This window comes from Aethalodelphis obliquidens, unplaced genomic scaffold, assembly GCF_003676395.1.
Source record: "Aethalodelphis obliquidens isolate GAN/ISIS:26980383/991018 unplaced genomic scaffold, ASM367639v1 scaffold12, whole genome shotgun sequence".
In the NCBI taxonomy this organism is placed as follows: Eukaryota; Metazoa; Chordata; class Mammalia; order Artiodactyla; family Delphinidae; genus Aethalodelphis; species Aethalodelphis obliquidens.
This window is the reverse complement of record NW_020837956.1, coordinates 13,365,293-13,392,727: the sequence shown is the minus strand read 5'-3', so window position 1 is coordinate 13,392,727 and position 27,435 is coordinate 13,365,293. Positions and strand designations below refer to the sequence as shown.

The 27,435-nt window shown below is 42.1% G+C and overlaps 1 long non-coding RNA gene across 1 annotated transcript; it reads right to left on the bottom strand.

Moving 5' to 3' along the window:
- Positions 1-415: 415 nt before the first annotated feature.
- On the bottom strand, positions 416-26,823 carry LOC113623831 (uncharacterized). The gene is made up of 5 exons (XR_003434090.1): positions 23,877-26,823; positions 15,455-15,457; positions 9,770-9,775; positions 4,859-4,870; positions 416-425 (listed from the first exon to the last, which is right to left on the bottom strand). It is a non-coding gene; the product is annotated as an uncharacterized LOC113623831 (long non-coding RNA).
- Positions 26,824-27,435: the final 612 nt, after the last annotated feature.

The following is a 27,435-nucleotide window of genomic DNA, read 5'->3' as shown; positions in this document are numbered from 1 at the left end:
AGGGCTATGATCAAAAAGGACACAACTAACAAATGTTGGCAAGGATGTGGAGAAAAGGGAACCCTTGTACACTGCTGATGGGAATGTAAATTGGCGCAGCCACTCTGGAAAACAGTATGGAAGTTTCTCAAAAAACTAAAATTAGAACTACCGTATAACCCAGCAATTCTACTTCTGGGTATATATCAAAAAACCCAAAACACTAATTCAAAAAGATACATGCACCCCAATGTTCCTAGCAGCATTATTTACAATTGCCAAGACATGGAAGCAACCTAAGTGTCCATCTACAGATGAATGGATAAAGAAGATGGAATACTGCTCATCCGTAAAAAAAGAATGAAATTTTGCCTCTGCAGCAACATGGATGGACCTGGACGGCATTATGCTAAGTGAAATAAGTCAGACAGAGAAAGACAAATATACTGTATGATACCACTTATACGTGGAATCTAAAAATTACAACAGACTACTGAATATAACAAAAAAGAGGCAGACTCACAGATATAGAGAACAAACTAGTGGTTACGGGGCAGGGAGGCGCCGTATAAGGACAGGGGAGTGGAAGGTACAAACTATGGGGGGTAAGATAGGCTCAAGGATGGGAAATATAGCCAACATTTTGTAATAACTGTAAATGGAAAGTAACCTTTCAAAATTGGACATAAAATAAATTTTAAAATTAAGAAAAAATTTTAATTAATAAAATGAACAGCTTAATTTTGCCTGAGGCCATGTTTCCATTAATTGGCCTTTCCACCCAAATCAAGAGCAGAACTGAAAAACCTAATAAAAACAAAACCCACGGAGAAAAGAAAAATTTTCACAATAGCCCAAGTGAAAGTAATGACATGAGCTAATCCAATTTGTATAAACAAAGAAATTACTCCACGCAATGGGACTGACTCATTTTGTGTCAGAACTAAAAACCAGGAAGTAGAGGGTAGATAGGGAACCTGGCCTAAATATACAGAGGTGGGGGAGATGGAGACTAATTACTCCATTGGAGGAGAGAGAGAAAAGAAACAAAAAGTTTTTCCATGGCAACTGACCATAAAGTGTTCAAAAAGAAACATTCAAATAGCACTTCAACCCACAATGTATGTTCCAAGAGGCTCACTGGGGAAAATATTGTAGATTTTAAAAATTCACTGGCAAGTAGTCAATTAAATTTTATTTTCTAGTTCTGATTGATGGACCTGACTTTTTAGGGCTAGGCATACAAACTGGCTGTCAGATATAAAATTCAGTGGAAAGAGGCAACATTTAAATTTTCCTTTAAGATAATGATTTACAACATTTTCCATGTCATTGTGCACCCAGACAATGACAACAATTTTACGGTACTAAGGTAAAAAGATTAGGTCATTTGAGGCAGAGGTTACCGACCTGTGTCACCCCAGGTCCACTCAAGTTCCCAAAGACTGAGGAAGACCTCTCTTGCGCACAAGTGAGCTGGGTCCACCAGTTAGGAAACTCAGTCAAAGACTGGGCCAAGCCTAGACTGAGCCCACATGGGGAGGAGGACAAGGCACTGGAATGAAGGCCAAAGACCAATACTTTGGTTCTAGCTCTGCCACGTGTAGGACGTGGACACTGCCCTTAACCTCAGTGTGCCTCAGTTGGCTTACGTATAAAACCAAGTTAAAGATGCCCTTACCTTCTCTACCTTACAGGGTCACTGTGAGGATCAAGAGTGCCATGTTCATGAACATAATTTGCAACCATAGAGTACTATAGAAACATACGGCATGATAATGACAGTGGGTATGATGGTGTTTTCTCCCCAACCCTGCCCCATCTAGACCACTCTCACTTTCAGGAGTTACCCTGCTATGGGCAGCAGTTGACACTGAGGAGAACAATGCAGCTGCTGTACGAGAGTGACTGGGGCCTAGAGTGTGGGAGGCTATTCTGCAGCTGGGCTTTTGAGTTGGGCCAAAGAGCTAATGGGGTTTTGGCTTCCTGAGCACCTCTGTTGAAACTCCCTGGGGAATTTTGCTTTATGAAATTCCCAGCAACTTGGGATCCCACTGGGTTGGTGATTAGGAGGCTGGAGGGCTCCCTGTTGGATGAAAAATATGTGTTTGAAGTCTGCTGGGAAGAGCTGTAGGAGTTGAGAGTTCTTCCCTGACTGCCACTGTGCATTGACAGCAGCTGCCCCTACCACTGTTGATTGCCAATTACTTTTGTCTCCAGAGCCAAAGAAAATATGTTTGAAGTGAACCCTTTAAATTAGACCTATTTTGCACTAGGATCCACAGCTGGTGAAATATTAACGAACAGGTGGGTTGCACAATACTCCCAGATTGCATTAGAATTGATTTTTATAGGCTAAACTGTTAACGCTAGAGGTGCTGACATATATCCTGCTAAGGTTAGCAGACCCAGAAGCCATTAAAATCAACACAGAGCACATTCAGACTTATCAAACACAACGTCTATTTTACCGAGAATGGAGTAAGTAGTAGGTAAAGAGATTGAGATTCCACATAATCTGTCTCAGAAACAGGAAGAACTAATTTTGTAATGGATGGCTAGCAATGCCTACTCTGGAAGGCTCTAAATATTTTTTCTGTCTGGGAAGGGAATTCTATGATATTAACTGGAATAAGACGGGATGGAGGAGGTAGACTAGTTCTTCTGGAAGTCATGTCCATGAACAGAACAAATCCTGGATTCCCTCAAATTTCAGTCTCTGCAGGGAGTTACATTTAAAGTAATGTAACTACTGTCTAGCAGCTGAATAGTTTCAACCTTTACTTGTGCCTCTTGAAGATCATGATTCAAAAGCCTTTCCCCCAGTTCACAGTACTCTCCCACCCTTCACCTTCTTCACCTGCCCTCCCTTACCAAACCCTAAAACTCTTCTCCAGCCCCGAACAACTCAATAAAATGCATGGACCTTGCTTAGATCCTGATATGAGCAAACCAAGTGTAATGCAACACATTAAGAACAATAAGGGAAATTTGATTTCAGACTGTGTGCTAGACGATACCAATAAACTCTTGTTGGTTTTGATAGGTGTGATAATAGTATGGTGGTATGTAAGAAACCACCGATATTTTTGCAACACACATATAAATACATAGGGGTGAAATGACATGATTTGGGGATTTGCTTTAAAATACTTCAGCCAAAAGAAAGGGAGAAGAAAGATAAAGGTATAGATGAAGGAAAAGTGAGGAAATACTGATAATTCTAGAATATGAGTGATTGCTATTTGAAGTTCATTATTCTGTTTTCTCTACTTTTATGTATGCTTGAAATTTCTCCTAAGAAAATTATTTTTAAAAAAGAGAAAGAGGAAAGCAAATACAAATATACTCAGAACATCATAAGCAAAGGTAAAAATAAATCAGAGAAATGAATTTCAAAACAATAATAAAGGAAGTATGGGGACTTTCCTGGTGGCACAGTGGTTAAGAATCCACCTGCCAATGCAGGGGACACAGATTCGATCCCTTGTCCAGGAAGATCCCACATGTCACGGAGCAACTAAGCCCATGCGTCACAGCTACTGAGCCTGCACTCTAGAGCCCACGAGCCACAACTACTGAGCCCACATACCACAATTACTGAAGCCCGCGTGCCTAGAGCCCATGCTCTGAAACAAGAAAAGCCACCGCAATGAGAAGCCCGCACACCACAACAAAGAGTAGCCCCTTCTTGCCGCAACTAGAGAAAGCCCACGCACAGCAACGAAGACCCAATGCAGCCAAAAATAAATAAATAAAATTTTTTTTTTCAAGTATTTTGTAGACTGATAAGTCCATCAAGCAAACCTGACATGTCTGAGTGCCATTCGTGGAACCGTGGGTCAACAGAGCAGTGTGGTATATTTCAATGCAAAAAATTAAAATTATAAAAGCAGGATCATACACACAAACATGTTAAGCTTTTATAATTCTTTTAAGCCTGAATGGCCTAGCCTCATTCATAAAATATTTCCTACATTTATATTCCTCTTAAAACTGAAAATATCTTCTTGATTTCTTTGTTTAAATTTTTTTAACAGATTTTTTTAAAACACTCTTGAATTGAGCAAAAAATAATATGAAGTGAGGTAGGGCTCTGGGGGGAAGGGAATTTGTGTTAAAACTTTTCAAAATGAAATTTAACCTCATATTTTTAAAGCATTGCTTTCTGGCAGGATTCATACTTTTCCTCCCACACCCTCCCATCTGTGGTCAGTGTCTGGAAGAAAGTACTGCTACTCATAATTTTAAGGATTTTATTGTAAATTTAAGGGTTTTAAAGAAACTAGCGTGGATTCTGAAAGAAGCAGTCACTGGAAAAACAAATATTTTCTGAGAGTCCTAAAAGAGTTTAAAGAGAACTGGCATTTATATCCATTGTTGCTAAAAGCACAAGTTTCATGTGAAAAACATTCAAGAAATAGGAATTGACCTACCCCATCCTGCATGGAATCTTGCATTCCTAATCACTAAAGCAGAGAGCTTAGAAGCAGGGGATGAAATGGGGTGAACAGAACTTTGCTTAAGCTAGAACAATCGGATCATTTCCCTTCCTCATAGTCTCAATTATTTTCCCAGCCTTGGCTCTTATTTGAGCAAGACCTTTTTCATCATTTATCTAGCCAACTGATGTGGTGGAGAATTTGTTCAAATTGGTTATTTTGCATCTTGTTGGCAGAAGGGGGAAATGAGTGCTTGAATGTTCAAGTTTTCACCCTGACATGTAGAGACTTGAGGTCGGGGGAATGGAGGTTCCTCCAGCTGGAGAGGTTAAGATGAACACACAGGCAACTACAGGACCAGGAAGAAAGTGAACCATCCTGTAGAAAGGTGTGATTATATGCTGAGACTTTAAAAGGAGAGAAAAAGACATTCAAACATAAGAAAGAAACTAATTTGTGTTAAACCTTGAAGGATAAGGAAGGAATAAAATAGAAGATATAGCACAAGCAAATACACACAGGCTGTAGTATAGAGATGGTGTGGGGAAGGGCAAGAAGGTCCATTTGACTGGAACACAGGGAAAATAGAAGAGACTAAGGTCAGAAGATGGAACAAATACTTTATGGAAAATTCTGGAATGTCAGGATGGGAATGTTAGGTATTAGGGAGATAATGAATGTGGGCACTGAGAGTTTTTTAAAAATGAGCAGCGCTGCCTTGTTGAGGGTAAATCTAACAGTGGTGAGTAAAATGAATTGGAGTACTGAGAGAACAGATAGTGACAATCACTACTGTTACTGAGTACTTTGCTGGTACCACTTTATATACATATATACTCCAATTGAGTACTCATAGCAAGAGGTATTATTATCCTTTTTTTTTTTTTTTTTTTTTGTGGTACGCGGGCCTCTCACTGTTGTGGCCTCTCCCGTTGCAGAGCACAGGCTCCAGACGCGCAGGCTCAGCGACTATGGCTCACGGGCCCAGCTGCTCGGCGGCATGTGGGATCTTCCCGGACCGGGGCACGAACCCGTGTCCCCTGCATCGGCAGGCGGATCAACCACTGCGCCACCAGGGAAGCCCTATCCCATTTTATAGATGCAGAAATTGAGGCTTAGAGTGTTTAAGCAACTTGCCTGAGCCATGTAGTTACTAAGCAGTAGAGGCAGTATTCTTACCTACTCTTAATCACTATGTGTGACTATTTCTTACGGAGGCTAGAATGGATGGGAGGTAAGGAGGACCTGAATTAAGAAGGTGGTGATAGTAACCAAAAGGAGGGATCAAACTCTTGAGAAGCAGGATTGGCAAGACTTAGTAAACAATAGCCTTCAGAAGTGCTTGATACTGAGTCTGGGTGAAGGGAAGGGCAATACCATCACTGACCTAAATAAAGAAACCAGAAGAAAAACCTGCCATGGGATAAAAGATGACTAATTTGCTTTTAGCTATGTTGAATTTGAGATGCCATTAGTAAATGCCAGTGAAAATGCCTATGGGGCAGTTGAAAACATAGTTTGGTAGCTAAAGGGAGAAGATGGAGCTAGAAAGAGAAATTGAGACGCCATGAGGAAGCAGTGGAGAGGTCAACAGGTAAAGGAGGGTGGTGGACGGAAATCATCCCAGGGTTTTGCTCTTGGTTTTGTTTTATTCTACTCTCTCAGCTGAGAATAGAGATGCCTTTTGAATTTTGTCAGCCATTCCCTCCCAAACTATCTACCCGTCCACCACCACCCCCATTCAGGAATGAAATGGAGAAATGTAGGACAAAATATGGAATAATTCGTTGGCCTTCCATTTTGGGGGAAGAATAGAGGCAGCTTAGTAGAAGTGGGAGGATTCTAAATAAGAGTATAAGGGGCAATCCATTCTCTCTTTAATTTGTTTTCCAGCAGGATAAGACAAGGGCATCCATCTTCAGACCTGAAGTCCTGGTCAGTGTCCCAGGGAGCCACTGTGCATTGCTGCACAGGGCAGGCTCGGAGGGGCTAACACAGGTCAGGCAGCACATGTGCCTTGTTTTGGGAGGCAAGATGAGGCTTAAAGCTGGTAGGATATGCCCTGCATCCCCTGAGATTCTCCATCTAAAGACTCAGTTCTTTCCTAAAGCATCCTAAACATAGAAAGTGTAGTGGAAGGGCAAAATTCCACTGTTGAATTCCCCAGAAGGCCCAACAAATGAATGACTTGGTGTCAGTGGGGTGAAAGTGAAACAGTAAACATAGGAGTTTGTGCAGTCCCACATGAGTGAAGGGAGTCACCTCATCACTCTCCTGCTGATGGACAGCTTCGCATCTCCTAGTTTACCATCTTCCTCACAACTTGCCTCAGCAATTTTTGGGTCAAATTGCATGTTCAGAAGGATATTGCATGTTTCTGCTGGGGGTAAGTAGGGGTCACAGTGACATGACTCACCTGCTACGAACTTGGAACTACGGGAAATAAGATCGCCTGATGAGACTAAATCTTTCAACTCAATGCTGATGAATCAGAGAAGAAATATGGGAAACCACTTTAAAGAGCAAATGTGTCCTTCGAACAGTAAGACTTAACTGGACCTTGATTGGTGAGATTAATATATCTAAAGAAAAAACATGCATCCATGAGAAGGGGAGCTCTGCTCAGTTATCAACAAGAGAACTGCATTAAATAAATATTTGCTGAGTACCTACTATGTGGCAGCAATCAGCTCACATTCTAGTTGGGGAGACAGAAAATAAATGCATGTATAATCAAATGTCAGGCAGTGCTACAGTGTCCTACAGAGAGGGTCCTCAGAGCAAACAGCAGAGTCTAGTGTTCAGCTGCAGCAGCAGAGATGTGCTCCTTCAAGTTCTGTGCCAGATTTAGGAAGTATGCTTGGACCTACAGGCCCAGACCTGTGTCTCCAACATTTACTAGTGACATTTTAACCTGCTAATAGCCCTTCTTTTGATTTCCTCCTATGCAACTTTCATGAAAACATACATAGAGAAAAGAGTACATATCAAAAGTATACAGCTCAATGAATTTTCCAAACTGTGCATACCTGTGTAGCCAGCACACTGAATCCCTCCTCATGTCCCTGTTCAGCCTCTCTGCTGTTACTGAACCAAACTTGGCTCTGCTCCCCCAGCTCTACCAGCACGTAGTAAAGCCAGTCTACTGACATGCAGCTATTGTGAAGGAAAGTGCAGCATTTATTGCAGGGCGCCAAGCAAGGAGTACAGGTGGCTAATGCTTAAAAGACCCGAACTTCCCGGTGGCTTTCAGGGGAAGGTTTTTGAAGACAGGGTGAGGGAGAGGATTGCAGGATGCGTGATCAGCTCGTGGACATTCTTCTGATTGGTTGGTGGTGAGGTCATCCGAAGTCAGCATCATCAACTTTCTGGTTCTACTAATTGGTCTAGGGGCTATGTGCTTGTGGTCAACAAGCAGTTGACTTCTTCCCATGGTGGGGGTTTCAGTATCTGCAAAACAGCTCAAGGATATGGCTCAGGATATTATCTATAGCCCCTGAGGAGGAACTAAAGTTCTTGACTTTTGTTTAATGCTTAAACTATTATTTTTGTCTTGCTTAAGTGTTTTCCTTTGTTTCTGCATTCTCACTTTTCTAATTAAATTTGTTCTTTGGAACCCAGGGAAGGTCTAGGAGGCTAAAGATTTTCTACAAACAAGAGGCACACAGAGGACAAGGGGGGAGTCTCTCCCAAGAAGGTCTCATAGGGTCCTGTTCAGTTACACCACAACAAAAGATTAACCACTGTCATGACACTAACACCATAGATTTATTTTGCCTGTTTTTGGACTTTATATAAATGAAAATAGATGGTACATACTCAGTACATAATCTCTGGCTTCTTTTTCTCAATGTTATGTCTGTGAGATACAGTCATACTGTTCTGTGTATTGATGGCCTGTTCTTTTTTCATTGTATATTTCATTGTACGACTATATCACTATTCATTTATCCATTCTATTTAAATGGACATCAGGGTAATTTACACTACTCTTTTTTTTTTTTTTTTTTTTTTGCGGTACACGGGTCTCTTACTGTTTTTGCCTCTCCCATTGTGGAGCACAGGCTCCAGACGCACAGACTCAGCAGCCATGGCTCATGGGCCTAGCTGCTCCGCGGTATGTGGGATCTTCCCGGACCGGGGCATGAACCCATGTCCCCTGCATCGGCAGGTGGACTCTCAACCACTGCGCCACCAGGGAAGCCCTCCACTACTCTTTTAATAAGTTATTTTTCTGCTTAAATGTGTTAGCTAGTTTCCAATGAGTGCTGCCTAATACCCTTTTGTTTTAATTCTAAATTTTTATCGAGTGAGAAAGTAACCAGAGAGTTGTGTTCTTTTGTAGAAATTCTTCCTTTTTAACAATGCTTTGGAAGATACGGACATTTTCTTCATCAGCTATTTGGCAAGGAACATCAACTCACTCTGTTTCAACAGTGAGCCCACATGATCAAAAACAACATTCTGTGCAGATAAAGCTCTGAATTCCTGGCTTAAATACAGTACTTTCTGGAATAACAGCTATAACTTGGGGTCTCTTGGGTTGCTACACAGGTTGGTTAGGTTTTCTCTGCAGGAGCCAACGAAACGACCGCTTCTGGGTATGTGTCTCAACAGTTAGGGTAGTTTACATCTTGATTGCACAAGAACAGAGGTTTTGAGGCTGTGGTTTTTCCCACATTTCCCATTGCCCTGGTTATCGCTCTCAGGAACTCAAGAACATCATTACTCGGCAAACAGCATCCAGTGAAAAAGAAAATGACAGACTAAATTAAAAGACAGTCATATCAGTTATTCAATTCATCAATTACTAGGATCTGTCCATTTTGCAAGCGTACGTGAACACCCCTCTTGTGGGAGTCTACCCTGTCTGAGCAGGGCTCTAGAAGAGAAGGATGGGCCACTCCATCTTTTCATCCTTTTCCTCTTTGGCCAGACTATATAGACTGCTGATGCAATTATTCGCTGCCTGACTTTTGAGCTATAAGTTGGACCAGCCAACTGTTATTTCCCTTCATTATTCAAGGAGACACTTGTAATAACATTGGCAAGTATCTACTGAGCTCTTGGTACATGTGCCAGGTACTATGCCAAGGACTCTGTGTGTGTGCCTACTTCATTAAAGGCCAATCTCTCCACTTCTGCTCAGGATTCCATATCCTCATCCTTCCCAAGAACTTTCCTCCTGCAATTAACCTCTCTCCCCTTCACGATTCATTTCTCTCTCCCTCCTGAATCATTTCCACGAGCAGTCAGACGTGTTCTAGTGCTTCCTTTAAAAAATAAAAATCCCTTGATCTCATATCGCCCTCCAGGTACAATCCCATTTCTTAGCTCTTTTATAGCACAACTTCCTGAAAAGTTGTCTGTAGTCAGTGCCCACTTCCTCATCTCCTAGTCTTAGCTCAGCAGACTCCAGCCAGGCCTTCCTCCTCTCTATGCTAGTGAATCTGCTCGTTTCAAGGCCATGAACAACCTCCTTTGCCAATCCAAAGGTCCCTTCATTGTCTTCATCTTACTCAACTTCCCAGTAGAACTTGACACAGTTGACCACTCCTTCCTTCTTAAAATCCTCTTCTCTCCCAGCCTCCAGGATGCTATGTTCTTCCCTTTTCCTCCTGCCTAACTGGCTGCATTGCCTCAGGGCTTTTTTTTGCTGGTTTCCCCTTCTCTGTCTGGTTTCTAAATGTTGCAATGACTGGAGGCTCTGTCTTAGATCTTCTTATACTATGATCCATCTATACCCTATACCTAATCTCATGTTTTAAATACCATCTACATACTGATGACTCTCGGATTTTAAATTTCTAGTCTTGATATTGCTGACCTCTCCCCTGAACTCAAGTCCCTACAGGCCACTGTACCACCTGCTCTGTATCACCACATGGACATCTAAGAGGCATCTCAAATTTAGTATAGACAAACAAAGCTCTTGGTTTCCCAGTCCCCCACTTTGCCTCCCCCATCTCAATAAACTGCCCCAATATTCACCCTATCGTTGAAGGCAAGCTTTTAGAAGTCATCTTTAAGTCCTGTGTCCCTGTCTTTAACAAATGAATCATTGTCGAGTCCTGTTGGCAACAGCTGCATGTCAGTAGTTAATTAGAAGAGTCTTTTATTCTTTTTAACTTGACGAATTAGAAGAAAGTTTGGAAAATCGGAGGGAAAACACCCATATTTTCTCATAACCTCCTTAATTACCATTTATAGCTGTACCTTGTCTTATGGAGTAGAAGCATCCTAATTTACTTTACAAGCTGCCTGATGTTGCATCTTCAGATTCTTTTCACATTTGACTTCTATAAACAAGTGTGCAATGAATATCTGCACGCACATATAGGTATTCTATTTTTATTTTTAAAATAGAAAAGCTGACATTTTTTGTTCAATAAAAGATCACTGAGTGGTTGCCTTAGTTGTGCAATAATGGGGAACATACCCATTATTCCGGTGTTCAGGTATCATAGAACTCTTTTAAAACAGTTACTCTCTGAGAGCTGTCAGAGCACAAAGCTGATCACTGAAGATGTAACATGGCGGATGCTTGGACTCAGCGTTCAGCTGAGGCTAGAAACTCCTCTGGACCCAGCCGCCCTGTTGCAGTGTCTTGTTCTGGGAAAGATGACTGAACTTGGCAACGAAGGCCTCCAAGCTGGAACCTGGGGAGCCAAACTATGGAGACTATTAATAAGCTCAGCCCTGAGACATGAGATTGTCATGCTTCAAAGAACCCCTGTGGTCTGTGCCGGAGCTAACAGGGACTCCAGTACAACACTGGACATGGATGCCCTAGTCTGTCTCCAATATTGAAGTAGATGGTAGTGACAGAACCAACAGTGACTGACGCTGGAGGAGCTGCTGTGGACCAGTCCAATTTTCTTCTTGTCTGTTCCTCTTGGGACTGAATAAGCACCCAGTATTCTTGACCAATAAAGATGAGGGGTAGGAGGACCCTCAAAAAATCAACACTTAACTTCCTGCTAATAGAGCATCAGAAGTTCACGCAACAACTAGGAACTCCACAGTGTGGAGCAGACTTGCAGGTTACATATGGGACCCTTTCCTTAGGCTATATTCCCAGAAAAGGAATTACTAATTAAAGGGCATGAACATTTTTATGACTCTTGGCCAAAAGTACAATTTTTTTCTAAAGGATGCACTAATTTCTACCATCTATTTTCCCACACCCTCTCCAGTGATGAATAATAAACTTGATTATTTTTTTTTTTTTTGGTCACAACCAAGAATTCTTGGGAAGAATGATCACTGTGAGAAGTGGTGGCCCACCCTCAGTGCCAAGGTGAGGTCAGCAACATTTTTAAACCCACCCATTGCCACTCGTTCTGAAACGAACATTCCCAGGCTCCCTGCTATGTCCCTCATCCATTCTCTCAGCGGCATCCCTTTGGCACCGCCCCCCTCAGATATTCATGACCTTGCCCTCCCTTCTCTGTGCTCATTAAAACCGGCATAAGAGCAGATATGACATGAGTCAGTCACTTCTTCATGTGGCTGTAAATCAAAGTATCACCTCTCGCCCGTGCCTGCATCTCATCTAGGCTTTAGGAATGAAAAGCTTTGTTCTCTGTTAAAGGAACTTTGAGCTTAAATGTCACAGACGGAGGATCCACCAAAAGCTGGACCTCTGACTTGAGGGGCAAAGGACCCTCATGATCAGATTGAGATTTGAAGAGCATCAAGAGGCCAGAGCTTCAAAGTTGGGACCTAGAAGGTGGAGTTGGCAGGCGGAGGATAACCCACCAGAGAAGTGAGGTAGTAGGAACTGAACATGAGATAGGAACTAAAAGTGGAAGCTGCAGAGGTTGAAAACATGCTTCACTGATGTTGGAACTTTGCCTAGAGTCACTCCAAGGTGAGCATAACTCACTTAAAATCAAAACCTGAAAGCTGTTCTTTATGCCAACAAAGTGCAATTTAATAAATAATTGTCAATCACTCTTATAGAAAACGCATGTGAAGCATGAATGGTTTTGACCTTTTATAGTCATGACACAAGAGTTTTCAGTCCTGCTCCTGGTTGTATCGTCACATGATCCTGGGCAAGCCTTACAATTCTGCTGGCCTTGACTTTTATTTATGAGCTATAGATAATTATGCCCTGCCTAGTGGCCTGGGGGGCTGAGGAGGATGAGAGGTGTGAACTGGGTGTTCAAGTTAAAGGTCAGATGTGGTCTTCCAAGCATTGCCTTCGGTCAGGGTCTAATCGTGAGGGGTCCAAGATTAAATAACGGATAGAATTGAATCCTTTCAGTTTATTGTCTAGTAATATGAATGTGTAGTTAATAACCTGCAGCCCAGATTTGTAAGATACTAATTGGAATATAACATAAAACCCATAGAGAGTGAAGGATAAAGGAAACTTAAAAATAAGAGGCAGGAAATAAATGATATTTAATTTGGATGTGTGCCTCCAATGCATCTGGAGAAGAATCAACAAAACATAGATATCAATGGAAAACCTAGAGAAATAAGCCGTAATTACTCCAAAAGATATGTGGACAGGAAATTGGATAGGAGCTTACAATGTTGTTTTGGGCTGCACAGAGGGCCTATTGTGCCTGCAAAGGGAAATGAGAGTTTATCTCTGAATAATCAGATGGAATTGTGCATAAAATCAGGCTAAATTTTTTCATAAGCCATCTCACAATTGCGGGGGTTTCTATATACTGCAGGTCAATCTATGATCCTTGGAGAGACATGGGTACAAGGTAAAAGGGTCAGGTTTATGGTCAGACATCTTTGTGGGATCTTTGTCTCTTACTAGCTGTGCAACGTTCAATGTGTTTTAACTTGTCTGTTCCATGGGTTTAGCTCAAGAAAATGGAGAGGGAAGAAAACCCCTCCCATTCAAGGTTGTTGTAAGGACTACAGATGAAGTTCCTGGCACACAGGAAATATCGAACAAATGTCAGTCAGTAGCAGCAGCAGGAGTAGAAATGAAAGCTGACTCCCAAGTTCTCAGACTCTGCCCATCAGAGTCCTTCTCTGCCTTAAGTGTTCCACAGTCCTGGTCCACACACCTGTGCTCCTCACAGGCAGCCAGTGGAAGCTCTAGCATTGTTGAAGCTTGTGTGACAGGAAAAGCAAAATGGAGTCGATATTGCTAAGAGCACTCTAACATGGAGCCGGGGGCCGTTAAGGAAATGTGACTTATGCACATCTCAGCCTGGATGGAATCTGACCTTTGGACCCGATGAAGTTATCCAGAACATCTGCCAGAAACTCATGACAGCCTATCTACTTATCGGACTCTTACCCTAAAATAACTCATGACAGTTTATCTAATTGGACCTTATCCTAAAAAAAAACTCATGATTCCTTAAGGACAAATATTTTCTGACTTGCATCAGAGTTGTTCGCAATTCTTACCAGGCAACTTTTAAAAACCTGTGGCCTTTTGCCTTAATAAGCCCCTGACTCTTTCTCTTCCCTGGAACACCCTTTCGGGATTACCCGAATCTGTGTCTCCCAAATTGCAATTCTTAGGACCCCAAATAAATTATTTTCTTCCTTTCAGCCTCCTGCATTACTTTTTTGGCGGACACTTGGGGAGGCAATGAGACTGGTGTGGGGGAGGTGTAGGCAACTGCTGAGAGAATCAAGGTACAGCTGAACTTACCTGGTGGATGTGATCACTAGCTGGCCCACTTGCCAGCCAACACCACCAGCTACAAATCCACCTAGAGGGTTTCTTAAATGCACTTGATGGGATCAAAATCTAGGATATTTCCCCCTTTTAAACAATCAATGTTTCCAGCAACAAAGTACAGCACTTTCTTAGTGTCTTCCTTCTACAAATTACAGTGGAATGCATCTTAGTCACATGCTTAGCCAATTATTTTATGTGTTTGTTCATATGATGATTTTGACCACATGCTTTGCTACATGCTTGCTGTGAGTAGTTTTTTAAAAGCTGTTAAAGACTGGGGCCCTACCACCCACCCGCCAAGTCAGCCGTTAGTATCAGCACAACCTCCCAGCTTCAAAGAGGTAGTTCCTAGGAAGATAGGGGCCATTGGGGCAATATTCTTGATCCTGATACCAAAGTTAACAAGGGAATCTGCTGCTCGTGTTGCATTCTCAACAACAGAAATGACAGGTGTGCCCCTCAGCATCCTCAGAGACCCTGAAAAGCGGGAGAAGGGGAGCAATGAGGAGGTCTAGGAAGGCATGACCAGAAGGTCTTACCTCCCTGACTTTCCCTATCCATGAGTCCTTTATGCCGAAAACTATTTATGCCAGCTGGATTCTCTGAATTTGGGCTTGGTATGTCGACTGAAAAAAGTGCACAATGTGAGAGTAGCGAGTTAAGTTTTATTTGGGGCAAAATGAGCACTATAGCCCGAGAGACAGCTTCTCAGATAATTCTGAGGAACTATTCCGAAGAGATAAGGGGGGAGGTCAGTATATATATGATTTGGATGAAGGCGGATACATTAAGTCACGCATACATTTTTGGCAGAAGATTACTGCTAGTCATAAGGGGCAGAGGTCTCTGTTAACGATTTTAGTGCTTTTCTAGGTATGAGAAGATGCAAGAATTTGGGCTCATAAAATCTTCTCCTGAGAATAACCATCTATAGCCCCATTCTGCCAGTTTTTCCCAGAGCACAGAGTGCCTCATTCCTGATCTCCACCCTGAAGTCCTTTCAGAGTGTGTTGAAGATCAATGACTGCGGTGCCTAGTGAGTTCATCCTTATAGAGGCAAGATGGCATGTGACAATTTTTCATCCACAGGTACAGTGTTGATGTTCTGTGGATGAGTCAGGATCTCTTGTCCTCACCCAAAATGTCACCATGTTGAATGGTGCTTTGCTCTCTGCTGGCTCTCTTCGTTGGTTTCAGATGAGCGTAGTGTAGCCTTTGGGTCAGAGGACTTATTAAAGAGGAAAAATAAAAAATAAAGCCTCTGTGTATACAGAATGGGTCAGAGCAGTAGACCAAAATTTGAACTATGAGAAAGAGAAATTGGGGAGATAGGGAAAATGGAGTTCAGAATTTTTATTATGACCAACTTCTCAAAAGCTGGCAAAAAAATTGAAGCTGGGGTAGAGAATGTAAAGAAATTCACAAGTAGTTGCTATTTTAGCTAAGTTGAGGAAAAAACATTGAACTTCAAATGAAAACAATGTTCAAAGATGAACATAGGGCCCATTCAAGATGTGGAGGAGTGATGAGCAGGGAAAATACCTGCAAAAAGAGACTAGATGTTATTTGAAAAAGACGTGGGACTTAAATAAAGGTACACACACACTCACACACAGATACAACAAAATATTTTAATGATTTCCCTTCCCTGTGGTCTACTTTAGAATTCACCCACAAGCCATTTGCTTTTGTGGTTATTCAGATTTTGTTTCTCTTCTTACTACCTCCTACTGTGTATTCCTGATTCCCAGCGTTTGGGCTGAATAAGGGAGAGGAAGTGAAATTCAAATCACTATATTTTATCCATTGGCCTTTTGGCTAAGAGATATGAGGGGTGAAGAGGTGCTTGTGGCTAAATTGCGGTTTGTAGAACGTGTGGGTGTTGTTTATTTTTGTTTTTAACTACTGTACCCATATTAGCCCAATTTACCACATAAGTCCCGTTTGGGCAGGAAAGAGAAAGACTCAACAAACATTTGTTGAATGCCTTGCCTCCGCTTTGCTCCTTCTCTTAATCATTCCTCAGCAGAGGCTTAGCAACTTCCCCAAACAATATCCACGCTAAAGCCTAATTAACCCAGTCCTCAATAATGTGCTAACCATTAGTTGGATAAAAAGTGGTCTAAAGTTTATACCATCAGAAGATTTTATAACATGTTCTTTAATGTCAGCAACAATGTAAAAAAGAGGAATTCTAAACTACTCAGGAGAATAAGCTATTTTCAAATAGTTCAGCAGGAAATATTTGATACCAGTAAGAAACACGCTAAATGCAAATGGGCTTTCTCAGTGCATTAAAGCAAATCAGCAAAGACCTTAACCTGGGAATGCTGAGGACACTTTCTTAGCCACTAATTCATGTCATTACATATACATATTAGTTATAATAATGCATCCTTTTTGTAATTTTCAATATTTCAGGTCACTCGCTAACCTGGTCTGCCCTTCAATCATTGTAAGTCTGAATAAGCGAGGTTTTACTATCATTTACAAAACTGTATAACAGGGCAGGAAGAAGTATGTTTATCTAATATTGGGTATTTCTTTCTCCTTGTTTAATCCCCACCAACATGTATTTGGAAAGGCACCAGCCACACCAGGCTCCCAAAGAGCCCTACACTTTAGGGTTTTGGGGAGAACCCCAAGTTATCAAGGAGAGGTAGACCTCTTGTCTCTACTCTTGGTGGTAAGCATTGTTTCAGAGTCATCTAAAGAAAGATCTGCTTTTTTTTTTTTTCCTGCTTTGCAAACTGGACAACTGAAAGAGAAGGCAAAGATAAAAAGAAAGACATATAGTATATCCCAGGGGTCGCACATTTTTAGAGCCTCTTCATGTGTGACCCTACATTCCACTGAGGTCACGTCTGCCTTCTGAAAGGCTTATCACTTTATATCCCAAATTCAACTCAGTAACTTGTTCAACTTTGACTGAGAGACTTTTTTTTTTTTTTTTTTTTTTTTGCGGTACGCGGGCCTCTCACTGTTGTGGCCTCTCCAGTTGCGGAGCACAGGCTCCGGACGCACAGGCTCAGCGGCCATGGCTCACGGGCCCAGCCGCTCTGTGGCATGTGGGATCTTCCCAGACTGGGGCACGAACCCGTGTGCCCTGCATCGGCAGGCGGACTCGCAACCACTGCGCCACCAGGGAAGCCCTGACTGAGAGACATTTTTAAGAGAAGTCCCATAAAAGCATAAAATTTTAGATATGGCAAAGGCAATTAATATCTACATAAAACTGATACACGTGCCTGATTCAGAGGAGGAAATTGGCCTCTGTGTATTTTCTACTATTAAAAGTAATGTGGTTTAATAAACAGGCTGCAGGCTGTGTTGAGTGTGTCAGCCTGTTCTTGGAGAGTGGAGAGTGGAGAGGTTATGAGAACCTACTAGATTATATTATGTTCATTCCTATCCCTGTGCCTCTGTTCATGCCGATTTCTTTGCCTGGAATTTCCACCCTGTTTCTCATTTAAGGTCCCACTACACGTTCAATTCCTTCGTGAATCCTTCCCACAAATTCTTGCCCACAAGCCTCTCCCCTTTTTCTCTTTCTTAGTATCACTAATTACTATAACGCCTTCTTTAATACTAGATCATACAGTAAGTTTTGTTTTAGTACATATGGCTCTCTTTTTCCCTTATTTTTTAAGTGTTTAACACTTATTTTTTAAGTGTTTCTAAGGCCAGAATTTTTTTTCCTTCTCTCTAAATCTCTCTCCTCCGGACCTCTCATTCCTGTCTCTCTCTTAGTTTTCTGTGCTAGGAAACTAATGATAACAAATATTTCCTACATATGTACTATGTACCAGTAAATGTACTAAGTGATTTACATGCTGTATCACAGAATACATGTAGGATAGTCACCAAATTAAATTGAGTTTAGTTGAGAAAATTTAATATGGTTTATACGTCCTTGGTCAGTGAATCACTTGCTCCAATCTTCAACAGTCCTCTTCCTTTCCTTTCCACTACTCTGGGAAGTAAGTGTCACCTCCAGGGATACTTCACAATCCCACCATCAATATCTCAGGGATTGCAGTTAGGGCAGCTCAAAAGAAAATCAAATTCAGTTATTTGAGTACCAAGTACATGATAGCAAGATGACCTTCTGACTGGGATGGTCATTAGGTTCTGGACTAAACACCCCTCAGAGAAAACAATAAGAGAGAATACCAAGTAGGTGCTGATATCCAGTCTATGACATGACAAAGCAGCCACTCACAATTCAGCTCCCCATCCTCCCTTCCCAAGCCATTCTTGTCTTCTTCGTACACCCTCACCTGGTTTCCCCTGACCCTAAGTCCTAAAAGAAGCCTAATTCACTTCCAGATCCTGCTTCCCTCCATGAAAATAAAGGACGAGACAATAACTGTATCTAGTTCTTCTTTAAGATGTCACACTGACTTGATTTCCAGCTGAAATGAAAACTGGCCAGATGAGGTGGTTTTAAGGAAATGTTAATTCTTATTTTGACCACCAATTCAGCACAACAGGCCACTGTATATATAAATCCACCCAAAGTCAGTCAGTTAAACAGACAATGCCTAGAGCTATAGAACACTATCTACATGACTCCTTCAAATGAACCTTTATCCATTTGTTTAGTCTATAGCAGAAAGCCAACTGCCTTACTTCAGTTCAGAGGGGGAATGCTGAGATATTGTACAAACTACATGCAGTTTTCCAAGCTTCAGGAAATTTGAACTGAAACATGGACTAAAAAAGCCCATAGTACATTTACATGTTGAGCTGTTGTTTAAACCCTTTTCATATGTGATGAGCTCATATTCAAAATGTTTTGACTCAACATTCATAAGGGCTTGGCAAGGACTTGTGGGGAGGAGTGCCCTGTCACGGGAAGTAGGAGAAAAACAAGGCCGCCTCAGCACATTCCCAGGCCTTCATGGGCCAGGGTTTCTGTTATTAAAAAAAAAAAAAAGTCAAATAGAGACTCTCTCCTCTCAATCCAGCAGTAATTCCAAGGTTACAATAAGTCAACAGTCACTATTCCCATGGCTTCCTACTACAGAGTGTCTCAACAAAGTATATACTTAGTATATTAATATATTAATATATGTTTTAAGGAGTAGAGCAGTTAGACATTAACTAATATCTGTTTTGGTTATGCTAAAGTCACACATGTTTTAAAAAGCCACCATTTCAGAGTGGACCACATGCAAGATACATATTGCCTTAATAAATACATTTAACTTCTGAAAGAGATTCACATTTTCCTAGGACGCACAGTTCTGAGCGAGTTTATGAAGGCCTAGAGTTGTTAGCTCTAAGGGTGATAGGTCTGGTATTCACCAGCATATATGCCCCACAGCTTGGGTCCAGCCACAGATTTACTCTCAGATGCCAACACTTCTTGCAAAAGTCCTTGGAAGGGACTATCAACACAGTTCATGCATAAACTTTTCACCCTCAAAAAGACTTTCTGTTCTTATGTTTCAGTTGAACCTGTAGGTAATCCAAGTTAAAGAGCTAAAATGGCTGCAGTGAATGGACCACATGGAACGCCATGCTGAGCGATATAGGCTTCATATTTCCATTAATGGGGCATCCAGTAAAGTTCTAAAAGTCTGTTTGAGGCTATTAATCCAGCAAGAGTAGGAAGATGGATTCAAGGGAGTAGACGCTCTGGGGAGATGTAGGGAGCAGATCAAGGCAGAAGGGATGCTTAGGAAGAAGAACTGAGAAGCCCTGATAACTGAGCAGATATAGAGCATAACGAAGAGAGGTGGAAGGACTTCCCTGGTGGCTCAGTGGTTAAGACTTTGCACTCCCAATGCAGGGGGCCCAGGTTCGATCCCTGGCCAGGGAACTAGATCCCACATGCATGCCACAACTAAGAGTTCGCATGTCACAACTAAGGAGCCCTCGAGCCGCAACTAAGGAACCCTCCTGCCGCAACTAAGACCCAGTGCAACCAAATAAATAAGTAAATATTTTTTAAAAAATAAAAAAGAAGAGAGGTGGATGGGATACAGGGATGACATCAAGGTTTCTATCCAGAGAGCTGGGAGTGTGATGCAATCATTGATAGAAACAGCAAACCAGGAGTAGGAGCCAGTTGGCAATGAATTAAGAAGAGGGTTGAACTCAAAGAATCTTAAAGCTGGGACATATCTTAAAGGAGACACCAAGCCCAACTTTCTACTTCCTCTATGTACCGATATTTCAGAGACAAAACTGAGGCCCAGAGTGGAGAGCATAAAGGCTCGTTGAAGGTTTCACAGCCAGTTGGCATGAAGTACACACTAATACCGACTCTTTGGTCTCTTGGTTCTTTCTGCCCTGTGATCGTTCAATTGTCCTGTGCAAAAGCTAGAAATCTTTCCGTTGCAAGTGATAGAAAACCCAACCCAATTTGACTTGCACAAACAAAGAAATCTATAGGCTCATATAGCTTTAAAGTCCAGAAGCTTCATGTGACACTTGGTTCAGCAACTCAACAATGTCACTAAGTACCTAGTTTCTTTTTGTCTAGTCTCTGCTCAACATCCTGGGTGGCTCCACGATGAGTGTGAACAGGTCCCTGGGCTGTGGGCTTACTCATTCATATCCAGCAGGAAGGAGAGCAGATATTTGTTCTGGAATTCCAAGGAAAAGTCTTGAGACTTACTCCGATCAGATCTGCTTACTCACCTGTCCACCCAGAACCAATCACAATGACCAGGGAGTCAACTATGCTGATCTGGGTCACATGCTTCACCCCTGGAATCAGATTTCATAGAGCCAAATGGATCCCCAAACTGAAATGAGGGCTATAAAGAAGAAAATGATAGAAGATACAGGACCAACCAAAAATGTCTATGACACATTGGTTGTCTAAATCTCTCTCTTTTTCTCCATATCAAGTTTATAGCTTTTGTGTTAGATACAATGACTAAGTGGTTTGCTCAAAGTTTCAAAAATATATTATACAGAAATCAGAATCTCCACACTCACCACAGTATTGAGAAAAGGGAGCAGGGGTTTAACAAATATGTTAAAGGGAAAGAAAAGTAATCAGAGTCATTAGGCTCAAACTCTAGGCAAATGCAGCCAAGTCTTTCCCCTGAGATACATTTTAGGCAGCATTCTCTAAAGCCAAGTAAAGTCTGAGGCGGCTGTGTGCTGGGGCCTTTTCCCCTCACTTCATTTGTGGGCTGGCTTGTTGATTGGTGACCCTACAATATGAAGCCTCTTGTCACTCTGACATCAATGATGAGTGGTGTGGCAAGGCTTGGTATACCTTTGGTAATTACTTAAAAATGACTCTAAACTACCCAGTTGTTGTTTTTCCTACACCATTGCCTAAGGACGTCTTTAGCAACCACTGGTACATGCTTCTGAGAAACATTTGACCACAAGTATCTTAGATTCAAAACACATTAATATGTATGTATTTATGTATTACGTTTGGTTCCCAAGCCCAGCATCATAGAGGTAAGAGGTGCTCTGGTCCCAGGCTTAGACTCCTGATAATGACCCCACGTGGGGGAGAGCATCTTGCAGCTTCTGACACGGGCAGTTCTTACTTGCTGAAGGGTTTCTTTTTCGGGAAGCCAGAGCCACTATTCCGTGGCCTCTGAGGCACCATTCAAGAATGGGAGGTTGATTTTATGGTTGGTTTGCTTTCATTTGTTTTCATCTGGTACCTGGCACCACAGCCATCATTCCATGTTTGTCTTGGCTCCTGACTCCAACCAATTCTTTGGGCACCAGTGGTTTCTGAAGTCTTTCTCATGTCGTTTCCCAGTATGGCTCAAACTGCCTTGTGAATTAGCAGAAAGAAGAAATGGCCCCAAGGGACATGATCTTGAAGCCCCATGAGGAGAGACACAGCCACATGATTCCCTGTAAATGAGGTGTGAATGAGGCCATATGTTCAGAAGAGGGAAAGCTAGCATGGGTCTAGCATGATCAACTGCTTTGTATTCCAAGGTGAACATGCAGCTGTTGCAAGAAGGGAATGCTACCATGTTACTCTCTGAGTGAATGAAGTTCACTTTTGCAGGAAAGAAGTTCAGTGTGTATTTAGGAATGAACGTGTGTGCATGGATGTGTGGGCACATGCATATTTGCTTAATTTTTTTTTTATTGAAGTGTAGTTGATTTGCAATGCTGTGTTAGTTTCTGGTGTACAGCAAAGTGATTCAGATATATAGATATATACACATATATTGAGTATCTAAAATAATATATAGTATTCTTTTCCATTATGGTTTATTACAGGATATTTAATGTAGCTCCCTGTGCTGTACAGTAGGACCTTGTTGTTTATCTATTTTATATATAGTAGTTGGTATCTGCTAATTCCAAACTCCTAATTTATCCCTCCCCCACCTTCCCCTTTGTTAACCATAAGTTTATTTGCTTTAAAATATTAAATATTTAAATTATTAATATTAAATTATTTTAAAATTAAAATAAATTATTAATATTAAATTAAAATATTTTCTGTTAACTGCTGACAACAGCAATCCCAGAAAACCAGACCCCCTGTTTCTGCCCACTTGGAAATGGCCTGTTTGCCTCCTGGAGCAGGGGCTGAGGTGTTCCGTAGGCTCATTTCTGTCCTCACTGGCCTGGCCTCCCCGGTCTCTGAAATCTGCATGTCCTGAGCCTTCCTTCCCAGCTTCGTCTTCCCAGACTCTCTGCTCCTGTCATGCAAAGTTACTCAACGCCCAATAGTGGCTGTTCCCGCCATGTTCTCTTTGTGCGTATGGGCCCCTCTGCACTGCCACTACGCGGCAAAGAAGGGGAAGGGGCTCCACGTTTACATCCCCAGCCTTGGGAACCAGACCTTCCCCCCTCCCCTGCCTCGCACCAACCCTTGCTGGCCGGCTCGCTGTAGTCCAGCACGTGCCATTTCTCCTCTTGGCCAAATTTCACGACACAGACTCTACACAGTTAGAAATATCAAGAGTAGTGCTTCATCTGTTTCAATCCACTTCAAGCTTAGATTTAAATCTACCAAACCAGCTCTTCTTTTATCTTTTATCTGCTTTATTGTTAAGATCCTTTTCTCTTCGGGGCCTTTGTTAATACTGCTTGATACGGTATACGAGTCAAGCCTTGTTTATGACAGTCTGATTTACCGAATCTTCTTTTATTTTCTCCTCTGTGAAATAGTGATAATACTGACTCACTGTCTGCTTCCTGGAGCTGTTGTGAGGAGTAAGAGAAATTACATGTGAAATTCCTCACTTGGAAACTGATTCATAACTGGGGCTCAATAAATGTTAATAACACTCCCCCGCCACCACTAACCACATTTACTGTGACTAAAGTAGATTCAGATTGGCAAGTCACACTCTACAACAGTGCTTCTCAAGCCCTGGTGCACAATGCAATCACCTGGGGAGCTTTAAAATTACTTGTGTCTGGGAGCCACTCTCCTGTCCCACCTTTAAATATCTGAAGCGTTGGACCTCCTTATTTCTTGGTAGGTAATATTTCTGCTGCCACACCAGACATGTGGTTTTCTCCCTCTGGCTCCTCTCGTTCTTCCCTTTCCACTAAGCTTTGGGGAAGTTTGTTACGCAGCAATGGAAGCATACCTCAGAGATATTGTGGGTTTGGTTCCAGACAGTCACAATCAAATGAATCTCACGGGGTTTTTGGTTTCCCAGTGCATAGAAAAGTTACGTTTACTTTATACTGTAGTCTATTAAGTATGCAATAGCATGATGTCTAAAACAACATTGTACATGCCTTAATTTATTGCTAAAAAATGATGACCACTGTCTGAGCCTTCAATGAGTCATAATCCTTTTGCTGGTGAAGGGTTTGACATATTACAAGAATTACCAAAATGTGACACAGAGACACAAAGTGAGCAAATGCTGTTGGAAAAATGGCGCCCATAGACTTGCTCAACGCCGGTTGCCAGAAACTTTCTATTCATTAAAAAATGCATCATTTGCAAAGTGCAATAAAATGAGGTGTGCCTGTAGATAACTAACATACTCCTCTTATCACAGCAGGGCACTGCTATGTCCCTCACTTTCAGATAGATTTTCATTTTTGTGTGACTTTTTTCTCAGGAATAAGGTGGTCATTAAATTTACACGACTGGATATATTAGTGGGTCCCTCTATGACTTTGATATATCTCCCTTGTCTGTTAGCTTTATTAAAAATGACTGTCTTCTTTATTAGTAGTTTATTCTCATTGGTGGGCGCATCTTGACATTCCATCTCTGAAAAAATGAAAGATTACCTCCCCTCTCTAGGATATTGGATAATTCATCAGTGTGGAACACATCCTGGAGCCCTCCTGTTCACTAACCCCTTCCTACCTCATCATTAAACGTGATCACAGAGGCTGAGGAGTCCTTTCTGTTCTTGGAACAGGTTCTACTTTTTCAGGGACACCTTGCTGACCCCCAGGTCCCTGTGTTTATTCTCTCCTGCTTGGGCAGAGAGGAACAAATACAAGTCAATACTTTAAAACAGACATGTATTTAATATTTTTAAAAATAATACCTACATATTGTAATATACTCTTCTATTCACCTTTCTTTTATAACTATATTTTTATGCATGTATTATTTTGGAGTATTATTATGAACTCATAGCCTTTCACACACTCACCCTGTACCAATTTGCCATAACTGGTTTTATTAGTTGATGTTCACATCTGCACATCTAGGCTAATAGAAATTCCTCAAGCATTGCTCTGATAGTCTTGAAAGATCCTTGTTTTTAGAGCACAGCAATGAGATGTTTCAAGCCTGACTGTTTTTCCTGTCCCAAAACTGGAATCAACTAACTTCCAAGAAATTCTGATTGCTTTGAGCATTCATAAAAGAATAGTATTAGAAATGACAATCCAAGCTTCTCGCTGGTGCGTTGTAGAGGGGAGAAGTGCTAGGCCCTTGGCCATTGCTGCTTGGGGCCTGTTCTGTGACAGAGGCAAAGAAGATGTTTTTTAGGGTAGGAATTCATACTGATTTTCCTGATACAATGTGTTATGTTGCTATTCCTTGTTCTAGAAAAATAGAGTGAATATTCCCAGAAAGCCTAAAGGTAGGTCGTTTCCCAGCCGGGCAGTGAGGCAGAGGCCCCCAGAGACACTGGCTCCTCAGGACAAGGTTACACAGCTTTGTCCTCAGGAGAGGAGAGCCGTGGGGCTCACAGCTTCCTTGATGGCAGCGCCTGGCCACCTGGTTCCTTCCCAGAACTTCGTTTCTTTTTATCAGAATTAACGCTTCATCTCCAATTTGCTTCTTTACTCCTCCAAGTTCTTTCTTTGACTCCAAGCAGCCCCACTGCACCACTATACGGTGCCAACTGCCCGGTTTGCTGAAGACTGAGAGGGTTTCCAGGAGGCAGGACTTTCCGTTTTCAAACCAGGATAGTCCGGGGCCAACCAGGATGAGTTGGTCTTCCCATCGCCTGGGCAAAGGACCTTATCACTTCTGTACAGAGTGAGAAAAAGATGCTTCGAACTCTGCTCAGTAGAATCTTAAAGGATGGAATAAAAACATGTTTAGGATTTCCATGTAAGGCAATATTCATGTGAATTTAAGAGTCAGGCTGCAGTATTCCTCAGCACATACAGCCAAAATAATTACATGAAAAACTGGAAGAAGCTGAGCTGGTTAAGCTGGTAAACACACAGCTGTGAACAATCTTCTTATTCAAAAAGCCCTGGTCTTTGGGCTGCAGAGCCTGGTTTTCCTTCCCAATCTCAGAGGGCCCTATAGAAGGTAGGTGTGAAAAACCAGTGGGACAGAGCAGATTCTCAAGGGGGGAAAGGTGTAGAGAGTAAAGCCTTTGTAAGTCCATACTCTGAAATTGGGCCCCATGTCAGTGGTCAAGAGTTTAAGTGAAGGTATATTCCACTGTACTCTCATGAATATTGGTCTTACAAACAACACTGCACTCAGAGCCTTGGCCTGCCCAAGAGCTGAGTGTGTTAATTAACTCTGAGCAGCTCCCAAGAGGGCCAGAGGACAGCTCCTGGGGCCTTGTATGAAGCACAGATAGCTTGAGTTGGAAGAGCCCCACCCTCTCCCACCCCTGGGATAACCTGGTCCAACCTCCCCTTACAGATGAGTAAACTGAAGCCTAGAGAGGTCAAGAGACTTACCCAAAGGACATAGCTGGACACTGTTAAAGCTGGAATTTAGAATCCAAATTTCTTGACTCTTTCCACTAAATAAATCCCACTGCCCTCCTGCTGCTCCAAATGTGTGTCTCGTCTGTCAGAGAATTCCGATAAAGGAACCAAAGAGAGTTTGAATACTGGACTTCTAATCTCTGAAGAACACATTTTACCAAAGGAAGAGAATTGTGAAATCATTTGGTCTATTACATGGGGCTTCAGTAAGATTCAAATAATTTCAGCTGAATTCTTGCTAATCAACAGTACAGCCTTGACCTTAGCAAACACATCAGGCAAATTAAGTGGATTCAGTTACACAGTTATCTCCTCTTTGGTTTCTTTAGGCATAAATGAAAGGAAATTGCTTTACCACCATTTCTAGTGAGGAAATTCACATCACAGAGAGACAGAAGCTGCCATTCTTTCTAAACACTGCACGTATTCTCATCTTAGGGTCTTCGCTCTTGCTGTCCCTTCTGCTTGTTTATCCCAGAGCTTCAGATAGCTTCCTCCTCATCTTTGGGTCTCAACTCTAATACTCTTTCTCCAATAAGCCTTCTCTTGTTGCCTCAATTAAAGCAGTTCTGGGTCTTCCCTGGTGGTGCAGTGGTTGAGAATCTGCCTGCCAATGCAGGGAACACGGGTTCGAGCCCGGGTCTGGGAAGATCCCACATGCCGCGGAACAGCTGGGCCCATGAGCCACAACTACTGAGCCTGCGTGTCTGAGCCTTTGCTCCGCAACAAGAGAGGCCGCGATAGTGAGAGGCCTGCACACCACGATGAAGAGTGGCCCCCGCTTGCCACAACTAGAGAAAGCCATCGCACAGAAACGAAGACCCAACACAGCCCAAAATAAATAAATAAATAAATAAATTTTAAAAAAAGCAGTTCTGTGCTCAGCCCCAGTCACGCAGCATCTGTAGTAGGTTGAAAGTGTCCCCCCAGAATTCATGTCTAACCAGAATCTCAGAATGTGACCTTGTTTGGAACAGATGTAATTAAGGTAACTATTGAGATAAGATCATACTAAGATGAGCCTTAAATCCAATGAGTGCATCCTTGTAGGAGACAGAAAAGTACACACAGAGACACAGAGAGAAGGTCATGTAAAGATGGAGGCAGAGACTGGAGTGATGCTGCCACAGACCAAGGAACACCAGGAGCCACCAGGAGCTAGAAGGGGCAAGGAGAGAGTCTCTCCTAGAGCTTTTTGATAGAGTGTGGCCCTGTCGACATCTTGAT